The 17,526-nt window shown below is 35.6% G+C and overlaps 2 long non-coding RNA genes across 2 annotated transcripts; both read left to right on the forward strand.

The window, feature by feature from the left end:
* The first annotated feature begins 488 nt into the window (after nt 1-488).
* Nucleotides 489-5,497, forward strand: LOC127719007 (uncharacterized). The gene is made up of 2 exons (XR_007990092.1): nt 489-571; nt 5,107-5,497. It is a non-coding gene; the product is annotated as an uncharacterized LOC127719007 (long non-coding RNA).
* A 1,568-nt stretch (nt 5,498-7,065) lies between these two features.
* Nucleotides 7,066-9,170, forward strand: LOC127719021 (uncharacterized). The gene is made up of 2 exons (XR_007990105.1): nt 7,066-7,105; nt 8,873-9,170. It is a non-coding gene; the product is annotated as an uncharacterized LOC127719021 (long non-coding RNA).
* The last annotated feature ends 8,356 nt before the right edge of the window (nt 9,171-17,526 follow it).

Consider the following 17,526-nt stretch of genomic DNA (forward strand, 5'->3'; position numbering starts at 1 on the left):
ACACTTCATTAAACCTCAAACCTTTTTTTTTCTAAAACAAAAGCAACTTTTATTCTATATATATATCACATTTCCTCTGTAAATCTAGCAGTCTGCAACGTTAGCTTCTAATCTGATGCCCCAGACTAGTAAAATTTAATTTTGACTAGTTAGTTCTTGCAAAACTTTGTTTTAAGCCACATAAGAATGTTGAATATTGGTCTTCAGGCTAGAAGTCGGAAAAGATTTTATGGTGCTGACTGTATCTGTCTGACAACATCTTGTGCTGAAGTTAAAAGTTATTAAGGCTCTGTAATGCATCATCAGTTAACTCAATAGGTGACCATTAAATCAACAATTATCATACCTGCAAATCTTTAAATACAATACTGTTATTTCCTAATTAAAGCATTCAAAATGTTCATGTTACTAAATTAAAACTTGACATTATTTCTGAAAACTGCATTTTTAATTTAGGAATTTAAATTGGCTCATTTCTTTTCAGAAAGTCAACAACAAAAGGGTATAAATGCCTCAACAGATACATGCTGGCAGAAGAAGGGTTCAGGAAGAGCATATAACAGTTTATCAGGTTTGTTTTGATCAAACAAATTACTATAGTATGCCTGTAAATACAGTTTGATTCTATGATATACAAAAATATATTCTAAAGGGGGCATGGAATTTCTTTGTCTGTATAATGTTGACTAAAACATCTTTGTCTAGATACACATGAAAATAAATATACGAACGGGTACTGGCCCCTAATAAATTAAGCTCAAAAGGGTATGGATGGGGGTCATTTATTTCTGTATTCTTTAATATTTAGGCCATTTTTTCTCTATTCTTTATTTTAGCACCCCAATATTCTCTATTCTTTATGTTTATGTCCCCACTGTAGCGGAGGGGTCGTTAAGTGCTTCCCTTGTCCGTCCTGTCCGTCCTTTAGTTTGCCTCAACCAAATATTATAAAACTTATACACAATGCTTATTACACTACAAACCAGTAAAAGTCTGAAATGGCCTATATTTGTACTCGACTGTACTGATTTTTACTCGACCAGTCTGAATTGGTCTGAAGTTTACTTGATAATACTCGACTGTAGTCTGAACCATACTTAACAGTCTGAACTTGTACTCGACCTTTACTCGACCAGTACTTAACCATTTTATTTTCGTCTGAACCATGCTCGACCTAGTCTGAACCATGCTCGACCTAGTCTGAACCAGACTTGACCTAGTCTAAACCATACTCGACCTAGTCTGAACCATACTCGACTAAGTCTTAACCAAGCTAGACCTCATTTTTGTATCTATCTATTGTATTTCATCAATTTAGGAACTGTTTTTAACAGCTATTTCCCCTGGCTAGAAATTTGAACAACAATTTGAAATTTAAAATGTATTCAATATGGCATTGAAACCAAAATTTCACAATAAATATAATATAAATTCAACACCATATTTATCAACACTTACATATATATATATCACCTTTAAAATAAAAATAAAACAAGCTGATCAAATAATCTCAAAACTGAATTGTGACTAATATTTTCAATGTTATTCAAATTTTTTGAATGTTTCAGATATATTTTATGATTACTGGACAATTTTCACCATTTACTTAAGCCTTGTATAGATTTATGGTGTCAGTTGAGTTTAGTTAATAATGCAGTGAACATTTTTTTTATTAAAATATATTTAAAATAGTATATAAAGCAACTTAATAAATTTTAAAAATAACACCTTATTTTGTAAAACCAAGAATTTAATATAATCATGATAATAGAACTTCCATAGCAGTCCTTGATAACCATTTAAAAAAGGAAATGTGTTCCAAAGTTGCAGAAAAAATTTATTTCTATTAAATTTAAATAACTTTTGTCAAAATTAAAGACATGGCATAAGAAGCACTTTAATAAGGTTTATTTACCTCAGTACATGTGTGTTTTACAGGTAAAAAGACAGCCCTTTTTTTCTTAAACTCGTGTATTACTTATCTAGTGAAATCAAAATGCCTTGCGATTTAAGTTTTACAGGATATGGCAATTTTTAATGAATGTTAATTAGAAATTAATACTCTCTGACCAGGTGTGATCTTTTTAATGAGTTTGCCCCAAGCAGGAGGTATTACTTTATACTTTACCACTAATCAGAAGAAAAATTTTATCTATTTCTTAATTTTTTTTTATCCATTTTTGATATATATTATATATAATGTATCCCAAATTATAATAAGAATAGATATATTTCTAATATAAGGTTAAACAGTTTCAGTGATTTTTTGGCTGTTGTTGCCTCATTAAAAAGATAATTATATAACTATTGTATGTAACAATGAAACCTATATAGTTTTTCTTTAGGAATTTAGGAAAATGAAGTTTAAAAAAAACAAAAAAAAACATGCCAAACAAGAAGCACCTAAATAAGGTTTTATTACCCTCAGTAAAGGTGTGGTTTTTAGTTAAAAGAAAATCTTTTTTTTTAACAAAACTCTAAAACTTTAAAATTAATATAATTAAATTATTATATAAGATAATTTAATTTAACTATCTCTATTTGATAAATCTGAAAATCATGTACATGATGTAAGGATGTAAAAATATGTTTTTATATATATCTTAATTTTATTGTGGCTGTTGTCATGTCAGAAAAAAAGAAATTAATTTTAACAGCTAAAATTAAAAAAAGTATAGGTTTTTTGGTCAAGCATGGTTCAGACTGGTCGAGTATTGTTCAGACCTATGGTCGAGTATGGTTTAGACTGAAAAAATTGGTCGAGTACAGGTCAAGAATGGGTTAAGACTGTTTCAGACTGGTCGAGTAATAGTTCAGACTATTTTCAATGGCAAAGATAAGGGTCAAGTACAAATCAGTACGGTCGAGTATGGTTAAGACTGGGGTCGAGTAATGTCGAGTAAAATTCAGACCAATTCAGACTGGTCGAGTAAAAATCAGTACAGTCGAGTACAGATATAGGCCATTTCAGACTTTTACTGGTTTGTAGTGTTACCACGAAACACAGATTAAGTTCGAATTTGGGTAGCATCACTTTTACAATTCACGAATTATGCCCCTTTTATAAATATTAAAATTGCTGAATTTTTATATTCAGTTCTCCAACTTCAGTTTGCCTCAACCAAAAGTCATGAAACTTATACACAAATTCTTATAATAACAAAACCTTAACTACATGAATCATGCATCTGTATGTGGAAGTTGACTCGTGCATACATGTATATACAAGTTGAGATATCCATTTACATGTATTTTGCCTTATTTTTCTCTATTCTGCAAATTTTGCCCATCATTCTCCATTCTTTAAACTCCATTCTGACCCTCATTCAAAATGACTAGCTAGCAAGCCTTTTTTTTGGCTTCATTCACATTTGATTCAGGAACTATAATTCATATTCAAACAAATATTCTCAAATGACAGATAGTTGGACTTTTGTACTTTTTTGTACTAGCTACATCAAGTGAACATGGTTTGTCCAGTTACCTCCTTCTACAGTTTTAGAACAACAGCTTTAGGATTTTAAAAGTTGTTTGTATACATGATCATGAAAATGAAGGATGTGCATAGGATTTTGATTTTCATCAAATATGTGATAAAGAGAGGCATATATTAATGCCCCTGATTTGGATTTCTTATGGTAAGGCCCTGTGCATCATTTGTTTCCTATTACAGAAAACAATTCATTAAAGAAACAAATTTTTAAAAAAGAAATGAAAAGTTCTGCATCATTATTTATCAAAATCTGTGAATACTCATGCATGAGGCAGATAAACTCGGGCATCAATGTCATCATCCATATTTTGTTTTTCATATGACTGCAAAATTTATACAATCATATAATGTTATGGTGATATCTGTGTCGTCTTCCGAAGAAATTTGAGTTTCTCCTTACTGATTTTAACAATTTGATATGGTCCCACTTCTTTGTTACAGTCCCGTACGAAATAAGTAGTAGGATTCCACCTAGACACTAGTAGGAATGTAGTAGGAATCCACCTAGAATCAAAGATTCTATATAGAAAGTAGGTGGACATGGAAAATGAACAAAATTCTGACTGGATTTTTTATCTTCTCCACTTGCAAAATCCTACCATCTAGCTGGAATTTTAAAAGTTTGTATGGATTTTTTCTGTTTTGAAAATCTTAAGTGGGAATTTGGACAGAAAATATGATAAGATTATTCATTTTCCTACTACAAGATTCCTACCAGAATTAATTTATTCCTACTAGAAAATCTTTCTACATGGAATCTTTTTAATTATCTTAAACTGGATTCTTGTTTGCTAATGACACAAATTTTGCTGTGTTAAATGCAAACAAGTTCCAGTTCACAAATTCAAAAGTTGAAGGGTAGAAGAATGAAAAGTTGTGTTGGAACACAATATGCTGCAAGGGTTAAACAACTACAATATTGAAATAGGAGAAAATATGGCTCATGTAGATTGAAGGTAAATTTTATACTTTTCAGATGAAATTTTTTATCTGTTTGCCAATATATTTAGTATTCAGTTAATTCAACAAATTGCATAATTTTACTTATTAATTTTTCATAATTTTTAATTTCAACTTAGAATCAACATTTTTACCCATCTACATATATGTTTGGATATATCACAGCTTCCTCATACATTTCAATAGTCAACTTTTTTTAAATGAATATATTCCATGCATTTTCTTTGTTTTTTGTTTTGTTGAGATTCAAACTTAAATGATTGACCCAGTTGTGTATTTGTGAATATACACTTACATTTTGTTTATTTTTAGATTCCTACTAGAAAATATTTTTTTCTATGTGGAATTTTGAAAAACTCCTGCCAGGTTTTCTAGTAGGAATTTTATTTTCCCGCCAAATTAGTCCTGCTTATTTAAATATTCCTGGTAGGAATATACAATATTCCTATTAAGAAATTCCTGCTAATTTAAATATTTCGGCTATTTTCCGTGTGGATTCCTACTACTGTCTGACTAGAATATCACTCTTTTCTGGTAGGAATTCAATGCAATATTCCTACTATATTCCGTGTACATTCTGTGTGGGATATTTCATACAGGGTCAAGTGACTTTGATTATTTACATATATCAGCAACTGCTATTTTGATTTCAGGAGTGGCATCACTAATCGGGCAAAAGACTGGAAAAGTATTGCATCATACCATGAGATCTGGGGATTGTAGAGTATGTACCATTGCTAATAGAAAAGGAGAAGTTCCAAGAAAACACAAGTGTACTAAAAACTGGACTGGATCAGCAAAAGCTATGGAGCCTGACATGGTTGTCCAGATGATCAGAGATTTAAATGAACAAAATGTCCCAATATCTGAACTTGCTGGGGATGATGATTCTACTGGATACAATAGAGCCATGAAAGAAATGCCAGATTTACAAATGGTTAAAACCAGTGATCGTAACCATGTAACCAAAAATATTGTTAATAAACTGTATAGCTTGAAGCCAAAACATAAGGAATTATCTGTGATGGTGATTAATGCTATTACCAGAAAATTTTATATGTTGGACCAAAACAAAGGAAACCAAGCTGGAATAGAAAATGGATTAAGGGCTTCAATTGATCACATTTTTGGTGAACATGCACACTGTATGCAAAGTTGGTGTGGCTATTTAAAAGACAAAAGCACCTATAAACATTCTAGTCTTCCTCATGGAAAAGACTTAAAATCTTTAGACCTGAAGTCCGATCTAGAAAAATTGTTCCTGGACAAATTGGTGCCAAACTCAAAGAAACTGGCAAATCTAGCAAGCTCACAAGCTAATGAGAGTTTGAATATGACCATAGCTACTAAAGCACCAAAATACAAACATTACTCGGCCTCATCCAGCTTAAGCTACAGAGTGAGTTCAGCGGTACTGCAGATAAATGAAGGCTATGGCTATGTGTCTGAGGTTAGTGTAAAATAAGGTTTATATTATGTACGAAAGCAAATTTGGTGTAAATGTTAACAAAACAGCAACACAGAAAATGACACATATATATACATATATACCTAACTATAAGACCTTCAACAATGAAAAAGTCTCTACAAGATGTGTATAGCAAGCTGTTAATCACTAAGATTCTTAAAAAAATGTGAATGATTTAAAGAAAACCAAAGATCTTCAATAACAATTAAATTACCAAAAAGACAATTAGACATGAAAACACAAAATTAACAGGCAAGGTTTCCAAATAAGTGTAAATTCATAATACATAGTTTTTACCTCCCTGCTTTCAAATTAAAGCAGTGATGGTATGATGCTAAGAATGCCTACTCCTCTGTCTATTCTATAATTACTAATATGCTGTAGTTGTATCATATCAGACTGGCTTATCCCCTAAATGAAGAAGAAAATAACTTCCAAGAATTCTGGAATGGAAGTCAGAGAAGGAAAAACTTACGAAAGTGAAATAGGTGATTATTTTTTATACTGAGTTTTTTTCTTTGTATCATCTACCAGAGAACAAGTACATGTAAATTTACACATACATGTACATTGTCTTTCTTCTCATAACATTGTTTGGATGCAATTTTGCTAAATTGGACTTGCTTTTACTAATAGATAGTGTAATATATGTTTTGAGTTCTTTCACTTACATTATTATATTCATAAGCATGATAAGATCTGATCCTACATTATTTAGTAGAGACATTTATTAATTTATTTGAAAAATTCTTTAACAATAAAAAAAAAAAGTATCGGTTAGCGTTTTCTGTGGTAAAAATTCAGTAGAACCTGACTGTTGCTATTCCTCACCATCAAATGGTTAGAAAATGTTCACATGGCAATATTGTGTTATTTCATAATACAACTGTCTTTTGACTTTATTGGATAAAATGTTCAAATTTATGAAACCATAATAAAAGTTAAGAAACTGCAGGTAAAATTTGCATGTGTAAGTATCTCTGATGTCATCAATCATACAATTCCATGTCATGTTATCGTTTGATAAATTTTAATCTTCATGCATACAATTTTTGTACATGTACTAGAAATTGAACATCCAGATCAAGAAGAAATTCCTGAAGTTATGGAGATTGGCGAAGTTGACAAAGAATCAATGACATTTGCACCTTTGTTGGTGTATGACTTAGAAACCACAGGACTTAGTAAGTTTTAACTTTCTTTTTTTATGACCATAGAATGAATAGAAAAAGGCTAAAATATAGGTTGTTGGATGGTAGTCCTGTATTGTATTGCTGTAAAAGTAATTGTATGTCCATCTCAAATTGAAGATATTTAATGACCTGGACCTTATTGTTAGGAATTTGAGACCCAATTGATTGCAAGATTCTAAATTTCAATGTTGACTGAATGTACGCTGACATATGCCCATATAATTTTATATACCATATACAGTCGACTCTCGTTATCTCGAAGTCAGCCGAACCAGAGAAATATTTTGAGATACCCGTAGTTCGACTCAAACGAAAACCGGAAGTTTGACAGACAAAGGGACACAACTCATATTTAGCTTGGTAAAGCTAAAATAAATCCGGATGAATATGGGTAGGGGATCGATATTCTGGTCTAAGATCGATGTATCTGTATGTTATGGTCTTTTATTATTAAAATAACATTTTATGTATTCTTCTCTTATTTATTTCTTTGTACAGTTACAATTTTTTCCTGTGGTTTTTAGCCGAGAGAGTAATTTCAAATCGATCTTAGCGTTATTTAAAGTTGACAAAATTGTTCATTCTCGTATACAAGAGATTTTAGAAAATTTAGATTTTTTTTCATTTTCTTTTATTTCAATCTTTTTTTGCAAGAGGAAATACAAAAAGATTAAAGACGCCGATTGAGTAGTTTTGAGTTGATCACCAACGGAAGTCTTAATCCCTACTTTATACACAACCAAGCTCATTAGTGTATGTTTACGGTTATTTGTTTTTAAAACATTTTAAACAATTTTTCATTAACTATAACAATGTATCACGAATTATTTATCATGTTGATCAAAGATAATCTTAGGTAAACACTCGTGGAAAAAGAATGTCAATAATCAATACAGTGGTCAGTGACTGGAAATCTAATTACACGTGTATTGCCAGGTTAACTCTTCAATCCATTTAAATCCCCGAGGTCATGTTTTGACACATGTGTATTACAATGGTTCGAGATAAATAATGAATTTTGAATGCTTTTGATAACCTTGGGACCGTAAATTTAGTTCGAGTCAACCGAAATTTCGACTCATCCAATTTCGACTCATCAGGAGTCGAAATACATATATTTATATGGAACAAAGTTCGGGACCACGAGAAAACTTCGACTCATCCGAAATTTCGAGTCAACCGAGTTCGAGACAACGAGAGTTAACTGTATATTAATGTATGTAAAATTGTTACACATTCCATCACCATTTGTATGATTAGAAAATACTTTCAAGCCTCTGAAACCCTTAGATTGATTTTTTGATACTCTTTTATGCTATTATAATTTCACAATATTATTTTAATACTAAAGCCCAAAAACGCTGGTGATAGTTTGAAAATGAGACACTATACATTTCTTATAGGCAAATACAAAATTGATTTGTACGGGCTTTAAGATTTACCAAATGCACGTTGTTTTTATACTGCATTTAAAATATTTCAAAAATTACACAAATAAAGCAGAAACATGTGTTTCATATATGCATAGTAAATTATGATGCCAACTTCTCTTGCATATAATTGCACAAGCAAAATAACATTGTTATGCAGCAATAATGATTTCAGGGACCGAGACTGTTTTGCTTTTTATAGCTTGAAGGTTGAAGCCAAGGGTGCCAGGAGACTTTAAGCAGTCATTGACTGTATAAAGCAAAAGTTTATCCAACCCCTAAATCAATCCTGTAATAGGACCTATTGCATTATAATTTCTTTTTTCAGGTAGATCATCTGATATTATACAACTTGCAGCTTATTCAAAGGACAGCACTTTTGATACATACATCTTGCCAAGCCAACCAATAGCAAAGGAAGCCACCAACATTACAAAGATCACAGTGTGTGGAAACAATATGCTGTACAATTCAAAACCAGTCAACTTTAAATATCCATATCAAGCTCTTACTGATTTTATTACATTTCTGTCAGAATTTTCATGCAAACCAATTCTTGTTGGTCATAATATAAAAAGATTTGACTGTCATATTTTATACAATGCATTAAGATTTTATAACATGTACTCAGAATTTTGTAGCCATATTATTGGATTTGTGGATAGTTTAGATGTATTTAAACATGTTGTTCCTGGACTAGCTTCTTATAGTCAGATTAGTCTTGTTGACACACTTCTTGATGAAACCTATGCTGCTCATAATGCCCTAGAGGACACTAAATTGTTGTTTAGATTAGTTACTTGTACATCACAAGGAAATGTTATATCTGATAACATCACAGGTTTTATTTTTTCTCCTAACTATCAACATAACTGTCACATTCAGCAAGATAATTTGAAAACTTTTAGTGAGGCTATTAACTGTAAAGCTGTATCTAAAGCAACAGCCTTGAAAGCTGCACATTCAAATTTAAGGTTGTCTCATTTAAAGTTGTCCATTGAAAGAAATGGAGTAGATGGATTACGTGCATTGTTGTCAGAACTTACAATTCAAGGAAAAGTGCGTGTTACCAGCTGTAAAAAGGTTATTCAGAAGCTATATGACTTTTTGACCGGTGAAACTTAAGGTGGCTTGGGCGAGTTCCAACTTACACTGATAAAATTCTTTTTTTTATATATTTTTAAATTTTAAGTATTTGGCTTAATAACAATATGTTTGCTCATCCAACATGTCAGTGTTAGGGACATACCAGTCTCTAACCAAAAACATTTTTGCTCATCCAACATGCTGGAGGTAGGGGACATACCAGTCTCAAACCAAAAACTATATATTTGCTCATCCAACATGCCAGTGGTAGGGGACATACCAGTCTCTAACCAAAAACCTTTTTGCTCATCCAACATGCCAGTGGTAGGGGACATACAAGTCTCTAACCAAAAACCTTTTTGCTCATCCAACATGCCAGTGGTAGGGGACATACCAGTCTCTAACCAAAAACAACATTTTTGCTCATCCAACATGTCAGTGGTAGGGGATATACCAGTCTCTAACCAAAAACTATATATTTGCTCATCCAACATGCCAGTGGTAGGGGACATACCAGTCTCTAACCAAAATCATTTTTGCTCATCCAACAGCAAGAGGTAGGGGACATACCAGTCTCTAACCAAAAACTATATATTTGCTCATCCAACATGCCAGTGGTAGGGGACATACCAGTCTCTAACCAAAAACATTTTTGCTCATCCAACATGCCAGAGGTAGGGGACATACCAGTCTCTAATCAAAAACATTTTTGCTCATCCAACATGTCACTGGTAGGGAACATACCAGTCTCTAACCAAAATCATTTTTGCTCATCCAACATGCAAGAGGTAGGGGACATACCAGTCTCAAACCAAAAACTATATATTTGCTCATCCAACATGCCAGTGGTAGAGGACATACCAGTCTCTAACCAAAAACAACATTTTTGCTCATCCAACATGCCAGAGATAGGGGACATACCAGTCTCTAACCAAAAACTATATATTTGCTCATCCAACATGCCAGTGGTAGGGGACATGCCAGTCTCTAACCAAAAAATTTTTTGCTCATCCAACATGCCAGTGGTAGGGGACATACCAGTCTCTAATCAAAAACATTTTTGCTCATCCAACATGTCAGTGGTAGGGAACATACCAGTCTCTAACCATAAACATTTTTGCTCATCAAACATGCCAGAGGTAGGGGACATACCAGTCTCTAACCAAAATCTATATATTTGCTCATGCAACATGCCAGTGGTAGGGGACATACCAGTCTCTAACCAAAAACTATATATTTGCTCATCCAACATGCCAGTGGTAGGGGACATACCAGTCTCTAACCAAAACAATATTTTTCCTCATCGAACATGCCAGAGGTTGGGGACATACCAGTCTCTAACAAAAAACTATATATTTGCTCATCCAACATGCCAGTGGTTGGGGACATGCCAGTCTCTAACCAAAAACAACATGTTTGCTCATCCAACATGCCAGAGGTAGGGTAGATACCAGTCTCTAACCAAAAACTATATATTTGATCATCCAACATGCCAGTGGTAGGGGACATACCAGTCTCTAACCAAAAACATTTTTGCTCATCCAACATGCCAATGGTAGGTGACATACCAGTCTCTAACCAAAAACAATATTTTTGCTCATCCAACATGTCAGTGGTAGGGTACATACCAGTCTCTAACCAAAAACATTTTTGCTCATCCAACATGCCAGTGGTAGGGGACATACCAGTCTCTAACCAAAATCTATATATTTGCTCATCCAACATGCCAGTGGTAGGGGACATACCAGTCTCTTACCAACAAATTTTTGCTCGTCCAACATGCCAGAGGTAGGGGACATACCAGTCTCTTATCAAAAACATTTTTGTTCATCCAACATGTCAGTGGTAGGGAACATACCAGTCTCTTACCATGAACATGTTTGCTCATCCAACATGCCAGTGGTAGGGGACATTCCAGTCTCTTACCAAAAACATTTTTGCTCGTCCAACATGCCAGAGGTTGGGGTCATACCAGTCTCTAACCAAAAACATTTTTGCTCATCCAACATGCCAGAGGTAGGGGACATAGCAGTTTCTAATCAAAAACATTTTTGCTCATCCAACATGTCAGTGGAAGGGAACATACCAGTCTCTAACCATAAACATTTTTGCTCATCCAACATGCCAGTGGTAGGGGACATACCAGTCTCTAACCAAAAAAATTTTTGCTCATCCAACATGCCAGTGGTAGGGGACATACCAGTCTCTAATCAAAAAATTTTTTGCTCATCCAACATGTCAGTGGTAGGGAACATACCAGTTTCTAACCATAAACATTTTTGCTCATCCAACATACCAGAGGTAGGGGACATACCAGTCTAACCAAAACAATATTTTTCCTCATCGAACATGCCAGAGGTTGGGGACATACCAGTCTCTAACAAAAAACTATATATTTGCTCATCCAACATGCCAGTGGTTGGGGACATGCCAGTCTCTAACCAAAAACAACATGTTTGCTCATCCAACATGCCAGAGGTAGGATAGATACCAGTCTCTAACCAAAAACTATATATTTGCTCATCCAACATGCCAGTGGTAGGGGACATACCAGTCTCTAACCAAAAATTTTTTTACTCATCCAACATGCCAATGGTAGGTGACATACCAGTCTCTAACCAAAAACAACATTTTTGCTCATCCAACATGTCAGTGGTAGGGTACATACCAGTCTCTAACCAGACACATTTTTGCTCATCCAACATGCCAGTGGTAGGGGACATACCAGTCTCTTACCAAAATCTATATATTAGTTCATCCAACATGCCAGAAATAGGGGACATACCAGTCTTTAACCAAAAACTATATATTTGCTCATCCAACATGCCAGTGGAAGGGGACATACCGGTTTCTAACCAAAAACATTTTTGCTCATCCAACATGCCAGAGGTAGGGGACATACCAGTCTCTAACCAAAAAATATATATTTGCTCATCCAACATGCCAGTGGTAGGGAACATACCAGTCTCTAACCAAAACATTTTTGCTCATCCAACATGCCAGAGGTAGGGGACATAGCAGTTTCTAATCAAAAACATTTTTGCTCATCCAACATGTCAGTGGTAGGGGATATACCAGTCTCTAACAATAAACATTTTTGCTCATCCAACATGCCAGACGTACGGGACATACCAGTCTCTAACCAAAAACATTTTTGCTCATCCAACATGCCAGTGGTAGGGGACATACCAGTCTCTAACCAAAAACTATATATTTGCTTATCCAACATGCCAGTGGTAGGGGACATACCAGTCTCTAACCAAAAACATTTTTGCTCATCCAACATGCCAGAGGTAGGGGACATAGCAGTTTCTAATCAAAAACATTTTTGCTCATCCAACATGTCAGTGGTAGGGGATATACCAGTCTCTAACCATAAACATTTTTGCTCATCCAACATGCCAGACGTACGGGACATACCAGTCTCTAACCAAAAACATTTTTGCTCATCCAACATGCCAGTGGTAGGGGACATACCAGTCTCTAACCAAAAACCATATATTTGCTTATCCAACATGCCAGTGGTAGGGGACATACCAGTCTCTAACCAAAAACATTTTTGCTCATCGAACATGCAAGAGGTAGGGGACATACCAGTCTCTAACCAAAAACTATATATTTGCTCATCCAACATGCCAGAGGTAGGTTACATACCAGTTCTAACCAAAAACAAAAGTTTTGCTTATCAAAGATGTCAGTGGTAGGGTACATACCAGTCTCTAACCAAAAACATTTTTGCTCATTCAACATGCCAGAGGTAGGGGACATGCCAGTCTTTAACCAAAAACATTTTTGCTCATCCAACATGCCAGAGGTAGGGGACATACCAGTCTCTAACCAAAAACTATATATTTGCCCATCCAAGATGCTAGTGGTAGGAGACATACCAGTCTCTAACCAAAAATATTTTTGCTCATCCAACATGCCAGAAGTAGGGGACATACCAGTCTCTAACCAAAAACTATATATTTGCTCATCCAACATGCCAGTGGTAGGGGAATACCAGTCTCTAACCAAAAACAACATTTTTGCTCATCCAAATTGCCAGAGGTAGGAGACATACCAGTCTCTAACCAAAAACTATATATTTGCTCTTCCAACATGCCAGTGGTAGGGGACATACCAGTCTCTAACAAAAACATTTTTGCTCATCCAACATGCCAGAGGTAGGGGACATACCAGTCTTTAACCAAAAACTATATATTTGCTCATCCAACATGCCAGTGGTAGGGAACATACCAGTCTCTAACCAAAAACATTTTTGCTCATCCAACATACCAGAGGTAAGGGACATACCAGTCTCTAATCAAAAACATTTTTGCTCATCCAACATGTCAGTGGTAGGGAACATAGCAGTCTCTAACCATAAACATTTTTGCTCATCCCAACATGCCAGAGGTAGAAGACATACCAGTCTCTAACCAAAATCTATATATTTGCTCATCCAACATGCCAGTGGTAGAGGACATACCAGTCTTTAACCAAAAACATTTTTGCTCATCCAACATGCCAGAGGTAGGGGACATACCAGTCTCTAACCAAAAACTATATATTTGCCCATCCAAGATGCTAGTGGTAGGAGACATACCAGTCTCTAACCAAAAATATTTTTGCTCATCCAACATGCCAGAAGTAGGGGACATACCAGTCTCTAACCAAAAACTATATATTTGCTCATCCAACATGCCAGTGGTAGGGGAATGCCAGTCTCTAACCAAAAACAACATTTTTGCTCATCCAAATTGCCAGAGGTAGGAGACATACCAGTCTCTTACAAAAAACATTTTTGCTCATCCAACACGCCAGAGGTAGGGCAGATACCAGTCTCTAATCAAAATTTATATATTTGCTCATCCAACATGCCAGTGGTAGGGGACATACCAGTCTCTTACCAAAAACATTTTTGCTCGTCCAACATGCCAGAGGTAGGGGACATACCAGTCTCTAATCAAAAACATTTTTGTTCATCCAACATGTCAGTGGTAGGGAACATACCAGTCTCTTACCATAAACATGTTTGCTCATCCCAACATGCCAGAGGTAGGAGACGTACCAGTCTCTAACCAAAAACTATATATTTGCTCATCCAACATGCCAGTGGTAGGGGACATACCAGTCTCTAACCAAAAACATTTTTGCTCATCCAACATGTCAAAGGCAGGGGACATAGTAGTCTCTAATCAAAAACATTTTTGCTCATCCAACATGCCAGTGTCAGGGGACATACCAGACTCTAATCAAAAACATTTTTGCTCATCCAACATGTCATTGGTAGGGAACATACCAGTCTCTAACCATAATCATTTTTGCTCATCCAACATGCTAGAGGTAGGGGACATACCAGTCTCTAACCAAAATCATTTTTGCTCATCGAACATGCAAGAGGTAGGGGACATACCAGTCTCTTACCAAAAACTATATCTTTGCTCATCCAACATGCCAGTGGTAGGGGACATACCAGTCTCTAACCAAAAAATATATATTTGCTCATCCAACATGCCAGTGGTAAGGAACATACCAGTCTGTAACCAAAAACTATATATTTGCTTATCCAACATGCCAGTGGTAGGGGACATACCAGTCTCTAATCAAAAACATTTTTGCTCATCCAACATGCCAGAGGTAGGGGACATACCAGTCTCTAACCAAAATCATTTTTGCTCATCGAACATGCAAGAGGTAGGGGACATACCAGTCTCTAACCAAAAATTATATATTTGCTCATCCAACATGCCAGAGGTAGGTTACATACCAGTTCTAACCAAAAACAAAAGTTTTGCTTATCCAAGATGTCAGTGGTAGGGTACATACCAGTCTCTAACCAAAAACATTTTTGCTCATTCAACATGCCAGAGGTAGGGGACATACCAGTCTCTAACCAAAATCTATATATTTGCTCATCCAACATGCCAGTGGTAGAGGACATACCAGTCTTTAACCAAAAACATTTTTGCTCATCCAACATGCCAGAGGTAGGGGACATACCAGTCTCTAACCAAAAACTATATATTTGCCCATCCAAGATGCTAGTGGTAGGAGACATACCAGTCTCTAACCAAAAACATTTTTGCTCATCCAACATGCCAGAGGTAGGGGACATACCAGTCTCTAACCAAAAACTATATATTTGCCCATCCAAGATGCTAGTGGTAGGAGACATACCAGTCTCTAACCAAAAACATTTTTGCTCATCCAACATGTCATTGGTAGGGAACATACCAGTCTCTAACCATAATCATTTTTGCTCATCCAACATGCTAGAGGTAGGAGACATACCAGTCTCTAACCAAAATCATTTTTGCTCATCCAACATGCAAGAGGTAGGGGACATACCAGTCTCTTACCAAAAACTATATCTTTGCTCATCCAAAATGCCAGTGGTAGGGGACATACCAGTCTCTAACCAAAAACATTTTTGCTCATCCAACATGCCAGTGGTAGGGGACATACCAGTCTCTAACCAAAAACTATATATTTGCCCATCCAAGATGCTAGTGGTAGGAGACATACCAGTCTCTTACCAAAAATATTTTTGCTCATCCAACATGCCAGAAGTAGGGGACATACCAGTCTCTAACCAAAAACTATATATTTGCTCATCCAACATGCCAGTGGTAGGGGAATACCAGTCTCTAACCAAAAACAACATTTTTGCTCATCCAAATTGCCAGAGGTAGGAGACATACCAGTCTCTAACCAAAAACTATATATTTGCTCTTCCAACATGCCAGTGGTAGGGGACATACCAGTCTCTAACAAAAACATTTTTGCTCATCCAACATGCCAGAGGTAGGGGACATACCAGTCTTTAACCAAAAACTATATATTTGCTCATCCAACATGCCAGTGGTAGGGAACATACCAGTCTCTAACCAAAAACATTTTTGCTCATCCAGCATACCAGAGGTAAGGGACATACCAGTCTCTAATCAAAAACATTTTTGTTCATCCAACATGTCAGTGGTAGGGAACATACCAGTCTCTTACCATAAACATGTTTGCTCATCCCAACATGCCAGAGGTAGGAGACGTACCAGTCTCTAACCAAAAACTATATATTTGCTCATCCAACATGCCAGTGGTAGGGGACATACCAGTCTCTAACCAAAAACATTTTTGCTCATCCAACATGTCAAAGGCAGGGGACATAGTAGTCTCTAATCAAAAACATTTTTGCTCATCCAACATGCCAGTGTCAGAGGACATACCAGACTCTAATCAAAAACATTTTTGCTCATCCAACATGTCATTGGTAGGGAACATACCAGTCTCTAACCATAATCATTTTTGCTCATCCAACATGCTAGAGGTAGGGGACATACCAGTCTCTAACCAAAATCATTTTTGCTCATCGAACATGCAAGAGGTAGGGGACATACCAGTCTCTTACCAAAAACTATATCTTTGCTCATCCAACATGCCAGTGGTAGGGGACATACCAGTCTCTAACCAAAAAATATATATTTGCTCATCCAACATGCCAGTGGTAAGGAACATACCAGTCTGTAACCAAAAACTATATATTTGCTTATCCAACATGCCAGTGGTAGGGGACATACCAGTCTCTAATCAAAAACATTTTTGCTCATCCAACATGCCAGAGGTAGGGGACATACCAGTCTCTAACCAAAATCATTTTTGCTCATCGAACATGCAAGAGGTAGGGGACATACCAGTCTCTAACCAAAAATTATATATTTGCTCATCCAACATGCCAGAGGTAGGTTACATACCAGTTCTAACCAAAAACAAAAGTTTTGCTTATCCAAGATGTCAGTGGTAGGGTACATACCAGTCTCTAACCAAAAACATTTTTGCTCATTCAACATGCCAGAGGTAGGGGACATACCAGTCTCTAACCAAAATCTATATATTTGCTCATCCAACATGCCAGTG

The sequence above is a fragment of the Mytilus californianus genome, unplaced genomic scaffold (assembly GCF_021869535.1).
Source record: "Mytilus californianus isolate M0D057914Y unplaced genomic scaffold, xbMytCali1.0.p SCAF_10, whole genome shotgun sequence".
NCBI lineage: Eukaryota > Metazoa > Mollusca > Bivalvia > Mytilida > Mytilidae > Mytilus > Mytilus californianus.